This window comes from Balaenoptera acutorostrata, chromosome 21, assembly GCF_949987535.1.
Source record: "Balaenoptera acutorostrata chromosome 21, mBalAcu1.1, whole genome shotgun sequence".
NCBI lineage: Eukaryota > Metazoa > Chordata > Mammalia > Artiodactyla > Balaenopteridae > Balaenoptera > Balaenoptera acutorostrata.
This window is the reverse complement of record NC_080084.1, coordinates 13,414,524-13,421,116: the sequence shown is the minus strand read 5'-3', so window position 1 is coordinate 13,421,116 and position 6,593 is coordinate 13,414,524. Positions and strand designations below refer to the sequence as shown.

General features: G+C 38.2%; 1 protein-coding gene across 1 annotated transcript in view; it reads right to left on the bottom strand.

Annotated features, from left to right (window-relative positions):
• Positions 1–1,478: 1,478 nt before the first annotated feature.
• FUT10 (fucosyltransferase 10) overlaps positions 1,479–6,593 on the bottom strand; it is a 262,433-nt gene continuing 257,318 nt past the window's right edge. Inside the window, exons 10-11 of the transcript XR_449982.2 lie at positions 4,169–4,244; positions 1,479–2,150 (exon numbers count right to left, since the gene is read on the bottom strand). The gene's annotated coding sequence lies outside the window, so the exon portion shown is untranslated. The remainder of the gene's footprint in view (positions 2,151–4,168; positions 4,245–6,593) is intronic.

Below are 6,593 nucleotides of genomic sequence, written 5' to 3'. Positions count from 1 at the left end.
TACCACATTAAAATATTTTAAAAAGCAACTTGTTAGCAATTCATTTTTCCTTTGGATTTTATTGCCTTTCACCTATCAGTCATTTTTTATCTTGCGATTACTCTTGGCACTTGTGTAGTTAAGGTGCATTCTTTGCTCTATTTTTTGTGTCCTTATCAATAACTTATTTCAGTTAATTGTTTTGAGGGCTTACTAAGGTTCCTTCACCCCAGACCATCATGAACACACTATAAATTGAATCCAAAATGTATGCAGTATGGCACTTCTTGGTCCTCAACACCTTCAGTAGATCTTTTTCAAATTTTATTTTAAAATTTGAATAAACTCACTCTCACTTCTTATGTCACCTCTACTCCCTTCAGTGGCTAGGGATTGAGATAAGTGATGGAACTGCTGAGGCTCTGTGTTTACAAAAGTCTTACGAGGCAGTTCTAGTCTACTGAATTATATTGGAAGTTGCTTGCTGTAAAGGTACAGCCAAGGTACCACACCATGTACCTCTCCTCCAGTGTCCCAGTTCTCAGTTCTCCCTAGCAATCCAACAAGAAGGCTCTTGGTACATCTCAAATCCAATATGTCCCTCACTGAACTTTCTGTCCTCTTTCATTACACATCCACTCCACCTCATAACCTCTCTATTCTCACTATCACCCCCAATCTTGGCCTCCAGAATAAAAGCACTGAAACCCATCTTCAATCTAGTCATACTTACATTTCCAACCTTATTTACCATTGCCCCCTCCATAAACCACATACTCCAACGAAACCGGACCATTGGTTATTCTCTTATGACATCTATTTCTTAGTTCTATTCTCACGCTGCACCTTCAGGAAGTAACTCTATTCTCTCTCCTCCATTTGTACATGTCCAAATCCTATCCATCTTTAAAAGCAGAGTTCAAATGCCTTGTGCAAAATATTGTGTCTTATAATCCTAGAAGTATCCTCTCTTCTCCAAACTCCTATGGCATTTTTTCTATATTTTTCTTTCATACATGCCACTTTCTTCTGTAACTCTGGGGGATTTATGAACATACCTTATTTTTCTTAGCAGACTGCAACTTCTTGAAGACTTGATCCATTTCCTTACAAAATCATCTTTTCTTACTCTATACAATGACTGACAAGTACTTTTCACAGAGAAAGGAGGCACTGTCATGCATTTTCTTAATTACTTCAGGTAATAACTCTATAAGCTCATATTATTTTTGGCCATTTTATAGGTAAGAAAATGTTTCATGGGAGAAGTAACTTGCCCCTTAGATGGGTTAAACAGATATTTAATGATATTGAGTAAATAACTGAGCAAATAGATCACTTCGTGTGAGGTTTAAAGTGATTTTATACTAAAGGAAAGATATGCTTCATCTGCCCAAAAAAGTTCACAAGCACAGCGGAGAAAGAGATCTGTTCTTGTTTTATTGTGTTTTTGTGAATTGCTTCCATGGGTAAGTGAAATTGCCATGCTTTCCTATCATTTGCTCCTGTGACGATACAAGTATCACAAAAACACTAAGTCAGTAAGGATAAAGAGAGGTGTAAATTTACATATGCAGCCAATTTCCCGTAATGGTTAGACATCATCCCTCTCAGCAACAGTCTTTTGAGTAAAAGCACTTTTAGCCAGCTGCCAGTCTAGAAAAGAGGCAAACACTTTCTACTTTCTGGAAAAATGGATGAGTCTTCCAACTGTGACTTAGGTATTTTCCTGATGATTGCAGATGGGTGAAATGACTGATGGCTTGAATTCATCTTGATGAATGGGAAATTGATGTTCACCATCACACCAGGCTTTCTGAGTGTGGATGCCAAACAGAGAAGCTTCCCCACTTTTACCTTTTAAAAAAGAGTTACCTACAAAGAGGGGAGAAGTGAGGGGAGCCATTACCTGGCAATGGGAAATGCTCCTAGATTCTTCATAGGTATCATATTAAGGAGTGTGGCTGAAAGGCTGGCATGTCCTGGTCCTTGGACTGGAGATTCGTCAAAGCTGGTTGAGATCTGTGATTTCCTCTAGTCCAATCTCATCATTTTACTATTGGACAAAGTGAAGCAACTTGCCCGAGATTACAAGAAACACAGTGACCGAGGCTTCAGTGTTGCCTCCGAGAGCAGAAAGTAGAGGAAAGTTGAAGAAGCTGCTATGTTAACTGTAAGAGAAGAAGCTGAAAAATCAGTCAAGCTCAAACACAGTGTCAGGGATCCTTACATCTCTTCTAGGAAAAGAGCATGACCTTTGCACTAAGAAATACAATAAATTTTCTGGTTCTGCCATTTACTGTATCCTTAAGCAAAGCAGTTTCCTCATTTGTGAAATGTGATTTTTACAGTTATTTCCTTTACAGGGTTGTATGGAGGATTACAAGAGATAAAGTATTGAGACAAGGTCTGGGAAGCAGTAAACCATCAATAAATGTTGGTTCTACCTTCGATGAGTTTAAAGTTGAAATTCAAAAAAACAAAATTAAGGAATTGAAAGAGAAAAAGAAAGCCAAGAAATGTCTTTTTCAATCAGTAGAGTCCTGTGAAGACAATCTGCATCATATTTCGTCTCTTGGACAAATAACAGAGGATATAAAGGAATTAATATAATATAATTTTTTATTAAGTGTTTAAGATGTATGGACAATCCAAACCTGGCCTTTTTCCCTTTGCCCAGAAAACATTCTAGCCACAATAGAACTTGGAGCATGATCAATCTAATATCTTCAATAGTTTCTGGTGTGTGCATACTTTCACATAACTTTGTCTGAAAGGCTCTCAGTGGAGTCTCTCACCACCTTCATCTAATGGGCAGCAGCTGCCTGGAAACAATCCTTCCATATTACTCACCTTATCAGACCACAATAAAACACCTCCCCTCATTCTACCCTGGGAAGACTATCTGTTCTTTTGCTATTTGTAATGTTGACAGTCCCTTTTAGGGTAGTTTTTCCTACACCAGATGGTTCTGGCTTTTTAGCGTTTTTCACTAACTAGCTAATTCCTCTCTGAGTTTATTTGAATTTCAGTTTGTTTCTTTATGCACAATTTTCTACTCTCTCCTGGAATCCTACTTGGCAGTGATAATGAGAAGCAGCTGTCTGGCCTGGGAAGTGACACAGAGACACTGGTGTCATCGTCATGGTTCGAAGCTTGTCATACCCACCTAGATCAGCCCACTCCTCTTGTTGCTTTTGTAGTCAGATTTCTGATTCAAGCACCATATCAGTTTTTGTACTTTTAAAGGAACCATTGTTTTTTTCTACTGTTCTCCCATTGGATACCCTTTATTGGATATGGGGAAAGGGGGGAGGCAAATGATGTGAGTTTGGTCTCTGTACCTTTGTAATTTTTAGAAAACTCAGCCTTCCACCGTATCTATTTACCTATCTATGCCTCGTTCTAACTCCTCAATTGCCAGAGTGATTATGATAAATCTCTGAATCAATATGATAAAGAAATATTTAATACTAAAAGAAAAAGAATGGAAGAAGTAGCAAAGGTAATTACAAAAAGATCCCAATATTTGATGCCCTAGTGGCTCTAAAATGTAAGATAGTTATCTAGATATTTACTACTCAGTACTGGAATTTAAAGTAGAGATGATATTAATCAAAAGTATTGACTCATGGACCTTTTTGTCATCTTCTCTATATATTTGATATTGAAGTATAATAAAATGAAACCACTCAGTGGACTCAAAGTTATAAATCCTGGTCTCAAGTTCTGGATCTGGCCTATGTAAATATGTAACCTTGAATTATGCATACACACACACATATTTTATATGTATATATGTGTACTATATATATATGTATATATATAGCTTGAAAAAATGTACAGCAAAATTATAATTATAATAGATGTTTCAGAGACAAATTGGAATAATTTTTAAAACTCACATGTGAGAAATCACGAATAATGCAACAAAGGAAAAAGTAATTTTAAAAATTTAAATACTCTGGGAATAGTTGTACAGTTGTATGTGTGTCAGAAACTAGTTATTCATCAAACCCAATTTCTCCTTTTCTTGGGCTCAAAGACAGACTGTACTTCCCAGTATCTCTTGCAGTTAGATCTGGCCATGTGATTAAGTTGGGGTCAATGGTATATGAGTGGAGGGGAGGCGCACCACTTCTAGGCTTGACCCATGAAAACCTCCGCCATGAATCCTTCATTCTCTTACCTCTTCCAGCAAGGACAGCCAACTTGGAAACCACATGTTGCCGATCTATGAAGCATCACTGCCCAGGAGAGACTGCCTGCCAATTAGAACACCTGTTTAGAATGATATGGGCAAGAAATACACTTCTTACTGGGTTAAGCCTGAGATAGGGGGTTTATCAGTTAAAAACAGCGGCAGTGACAGATGGTAAACTCAAGGGGCAGGTTGCCAAGCTGCTGGAAGTGGCATTAGTCTGATATTAATTGGGAAGAGCCCAGAGCTGACAGTTAACTGTGAAAACAGGTCTATATGAGGCTCAGCCAATGACTGGTTGAAACATAATCTGGTCAAATCAGCAGTGCCAGCAGGGATAAATTTTGAGGTCCTTAGAGGAGACTTCTGCCAATCCAACAGGCCAGTAAAGATTCCTGAACCATAAACAAACAGTTCAGAGGGTTGTGATGATCCCTTTAAAAGAAAATGTTTGCTTCTGGGTATGTCCACCGTGGAAAATATTCCTGTGAATTCTACATTAGAATTTGAATACCTGGAAATATCAAGAATGGCAGGTCTCAGACTGTCTCCTTTAATTTAGACTCAAATTTTTATATTTCTGTGAAGGCTTAATTGACCATGGAACTAAAATCGTGCACAGCTACCGGTCAGCTTTTTTTTTTTTTTTACCCCATCAGACTTTTATTACAATAACAATTTTACAACATAACAGATATAGAAAGCAACCAACATCTCTCCGTAAATATTTTCCAGTTCTCGTCTATATGCCTTTCAGTTTTACAAAGATATGGTTCTAGCATAGTGTAATTTTGCACTTACAAGTTTTTACTACACATTACAAGATAAGTACTTTCCCTGTCTTCCCTTTTAACAGCTGCTTAATGTTTCATGGTTTGTATCTGTGAACTCATTAATGATTCACCCATTGTTGAATGTCTGAGCTACTTTTCTGGTTTAATAATTACAGATAACTGTGAAGTGAAAATATTCATAAATATGAAGTCACCCTTTTTTAAGCAGATTTTCCTTGGATAATCTGGAAATCTTGGATTTCCTTGGATAATCCAAGAATGGAATAGAATAAATGTGTTAAGAGATCTTGAGACACAGTACCAAACTGTTTTCCAAAAGGGTAGTACCTATTCATCCAGGCACAGGCAAAGGATTAGATTTCTGAATGACACGTCAAGATCTCTAAATTAGGACCTGGCAATCTCTATTTTTCATCAGGGTTTTTTTTTGACATTTTAAAACCACGCTATGCCATTAGAAACAGTGGCTATCCTTGGGCAAGGAAATGACTGGAAGAGGAAGCAAGCAAGGTTCTGTGGCCCTGCTTATGTTCTATTTCTTGATTTGGAAACCGATTAGTCAGATGTGTTCAGTTTGTGAAGACTAGGAGAGCAGGACCCTTCAGATTGGAGCACTTTTCTCTATGTACGTCATACATCAATAACTGTCCAAGAAATATGCCGCAGGAATTTCATGAGAATGTCTGTCACATTGCAGAAAGACACATGAACGCTCTGGAACATTTTGCCAGGCACCGCTTTGGATTGGATTGGAATTATCTATATACGTCATATGTTTTGCTACGTACCATCAAGGATGTTCCAAAGCACCAAGTCCTGCAGGTGTTAGGAAATTGCCCCAAGTCCCAGATGACCAAACATTCTTTGTTTCCTAAACTTTGGCAGCAGTCTGAAGGAGGCACCATTAGGAAAACCAGATCTGTCAACCTGGAGCTTACTGTTTCTCAAATTAAACTTTGGGGAACTTACCGGGTGACAAGGCCCAGGAAGGTTAGATAACTGTTCTGAGACCTGCAGCTAACTAGTGGTGGAGCTAGAACTAAACCCAGGCCTCCAGTTTCCCAGAATGGGTTTTTTTCCCAACCTTCTCCCCAGCCTGAGACCAGTGGCAGACAAATAGTTGTTGACTGAAGTTCTTCAGTGAACTCCAGCGGGGCCTGGTTTAAGCTCTCAGCCAGTCAGCCTTCTTATTGACAGTCAAAAAATTGAGAAAAATCCCAGACAAAAATTACAAAAATAAACAGATTCTGAGTTTAACTAGAATTCACATGCCAGCTAGTGGTCATAAGTCTAAACAGGAACCTAAGATTAGAAAACATTCCTTCTCCAAAATAAACTCTTCTAGGTCTGGTTCTCTGTGTTGCAAGGCTGTTACATGTTATTTCATATTTTCCACCTCATTAATTCCAAATGTGAGGCCCACAGAAATTTTATTCATTAAATTCCCAGGAATTTGTTTTACAACGAATTCAACAACTGAGGGTGTAGCCCTTTCCCTTCTCATTGTCTGAGCTCTTATATGTTTTAATAACTCACGCATCGTTCCCCATACCGGTTATTAGAGATTCAGCTCTTCAGCAGGGGCAAACTCATTAAAAATTAAAGCTAAACCCAGGGGA